Raw genomic sequence first — 3,034 nt, forward strand, 5'->3', positions numbered from 1 at the left:
TGATCAAGTTTACAAGAGCCGAACTTTGGAGTTACTTGTAATGTCATTTAACTTGGTATGCAAATTTTATAGATGACCTTATGGTTATTGAACTATTATTTATGTTTATATTTTTAGTATTTTTTTTTTTTATCTCATATTACTATATGAGTCTTTTTAAAGCGTCAAAATGTTGAATAAACAAAGGAAATTACATCAAATCCATTTTAACTCTTTGGTTTTACAAGTAATCAAGTTAGTGTTCAAAATAGATTGCAAGGGTAAAAATGTCTAAATGATTTATATTCAAACATTCGAGTCGTCATTCGACGAGAAAACAAACATGTTTTTCTCTCGAGTTCAAAGATTCAAAGATTCATTCGAAGGTAGGTCATTCAGCATTCAGCATTCAGAATTCGAATTCAGAGGCTCAAAAAAACAAACGACCCCTTATAGTAACTTCTCATGGGAAACAGGGACCACCACCATGTTTCAACTGAAGAAGAAGAATACTAAAAAGCTTAAAGTTAAGCATCTCAAGCGCGGAGGTAAGAAGCAGAAGAAAGCTGTGGAGGTTTCTGTAGACGCTATGGTAGAATAGATGAGAGAGAGAGAGAGATGAGTTCACATTTTGTAAACAGATGAGTTCACTTGTTCAGACTTTTGACATACAGGAAGTGTCTTTTGCTTGTTCTTTGTTGCAAAGCTACCGTGTCTCATTCAGCGGAGTACAAATTGTCATGTTTGATTGGAGTAGCAGAATCAGAGTAAAGATTGTGATTTTATTTTGGAAGTCAGAACTAATAAACCGTTATATCCCTGTCTTCATATAATGCAATAGGTTAGGTATATTTACAAATTGGAGCTATCCAAGTATGATGCTGTATGCTATTGTAGCTTGAGTGCTTGACACCTATTAAGCATATCTCATAACTGTAAGGTCTGCCGTGTGAATGCTCATGTCACAAGTTGCCTGCAGTTCATGCAAATCTGTAGTAGTATTGGTGATCCGTGGTCCTTTAGTTTGGATGGTGGTACTCGTAGACTGGTAGGCATAGAGTGTACTGGTAGTCAAAGTTGTAGTTGCAGTGGGAGATGAGGATAACCATCTGAAATCTGTCTATAATGGATTCATGGACGAAGAAGCCTTGTTCCTGAAAGACGAAGGCATTTATCACTTTAAGCGAGAGGATAACATTAAACCTTATTACGTCTCCAATCTTGGTTTTTTTTGGTAACTAAAACCAAGCTTGGTTGGGCAGGCTTCTAACCTAAATTGTTTATATTTGAGATGTCATAGATTATCGCTCCTGAGGCCTCTTTGAGAATAATCTCATAAAGGTCTTCAAGCAGGTTATGTAAACCTTGTTTTAGTAAAAGGGTCACACTACACTCTGTTTAGTCAAGGGATCACTCTGTTTGAACTTTGAAGCAAACTGGTTTCTGTGTCACTTTGCCACTCTCAGACTGAATGTAGTGTTCTGGTCCATGTCCTTAAACCATTTAACTATCACATTTGTTCAATTGCAGCTTTTTGAGTACTACTTTATATTATACTAGTATACTGTATTGCAGTGGGGCCATGAGTGGAGAAGAGAGAGACATGGGTATTGGTGAGAAAGAAGAGACAGGGAGAGATGGGTTTTGCCGACAGTTTGAGAGAAGAAGGTAATCCAAAGCATAAACAACATAACTCTATTAGACCTTCTACAAAATTGTCACGAAGGAACTTCACTCCGCGCCATCCTAACAAATTAGTCTTTCATTGCCACACTAGAATGAATGTTTTTATCGCCTTAGAAAATTAATTAATTTTGCATTGTTTTGTTTAGTCTAACCATTTTAAGTATACTTTCAACAAAACCAAACAATGAAAGTAGACACCAACCCCTTGTCAAATCAAATCAATATCTTCTCAAATTCAATAACACATCGTACCAATACCAATAACTTTTTGAACTAAAAAACTATAATAAAGATATAAAGATACTTGGGCAAAATTAAACAAAAGAAACTCACCTTGCCTGCTCCTTTGAGGGAGTGAAGATTTTGGCAATTGACAAGTACTAATTCCTCTAAAAGGAAATCTTGTACGATTAAATCCCAAATTCTGCAATATAATAAAAGACAAAGCATTGAATTAAGTGAAAATTTAAAAAGAAATCATAATAATAAATCAGATATATAAAGAGTTAGAGATTGACCTTGAAAAGAGGAAAGGTTATAGAGTGCCGGAACAAGATGGTTCAAGGGTTCGGTGAGCTGTGCTGCTACATGAACAAGATGATGGATTCAACGCCGCTACTAATTGCGTCTCTCGTCTTTCTTCTCTCTATCAAACTATTTTAGTCTCTCCACAAAAATTGTTTTGTTTATGAGAGAAAGTTGTGCAGCGAATTGAGCAGCTAATCGTCAACCAAGCGAATGCATGGGTCGCTAGAATACGTTATGGTTTGTCTTATTTTTGACACGCTCGGTAATACCAGGCTAAGTAGTGGGCGTGAACAGGGGAGTACTAGGCGGCGGAGAGGTCGGCTTGGGGGAGAGAGAGAAGTTATGAAGAAGAAGAAGAAGAATATAGAGAGGGGGGACAGCAGACAAACAACATTTTGCCTAAAAACGTTCGCTACCGCTCACTTGATTAGGGTGCCCTAAGTTCCTGCTCTTTTGTTATTTACTCAGCTGTCGTCACCCTAAGTTCCTGCTCTTTTGTTATTTACTCAGCTGTCGTCTACCATTTACCGACTTACCTATATTGAGGGCACCACCACATGCTCTACAGATGGGTGTTTAGACATAGTTTCTTTGCCAGAGTTCCAATGCCCTTCTATTTTACACTCTGTTTGTTTGTCATTCACCTGCTGCTTTATGTATTATATCCACGCAACCTTGCTGCTGATCTCCTATGACCTAGGTGTACTCTGTTGTTCCTTCTCTCCTAATTTTTGAAGTCAGAACTAAGAAACCCATTGTATCCCTGTCTTGATCTAATGCAATAGGTTAGGTATTTTTACACAATGGAACTATCCAAGTATGATGCTGTATGCTATCGTAG

General features: G+C 37.3%; 1 long non-coding RNA gene across 1 annotated transcript; it reads right to left on the reverse strand.

The window, feature by feature from the left end:
• Nucleotides 1-741: 741 nt before the first annotated feature.
• On the reverse strand, nucleotides 742-2,815 carry LOC147525163 (uncharacterized). The gene is made up of 3 exons (XR_015221080.1): nucleotides 2,184-2,815; nucleotides 1,999-2,089; nucleotides 742-1,133 (listed from the first exon to the last, which is right to left on the reverse strand). It is a non-coding gene; the product is annotated as an uncharacterized LOC147525163 (long non-coding RNA).
• Nucleotides 2,816-3,034: the final 219 nt, after the last annotated feature.

The sequence above is a fragment of the Coptis chinensis genome, chromosome 1 (genome assembly GCF_015680905.1).
Source record: "Coptis chinensis isolate HL-2020 chromosome 1, ASM1568090v1, whole genome shotgun sequence".
NCBI lineage: Eukaryota > Viridiplantae > Streptophyta > Magnoliopsida > Ranunculales > Ranunculaceae > Coptis > Coptis chinensis.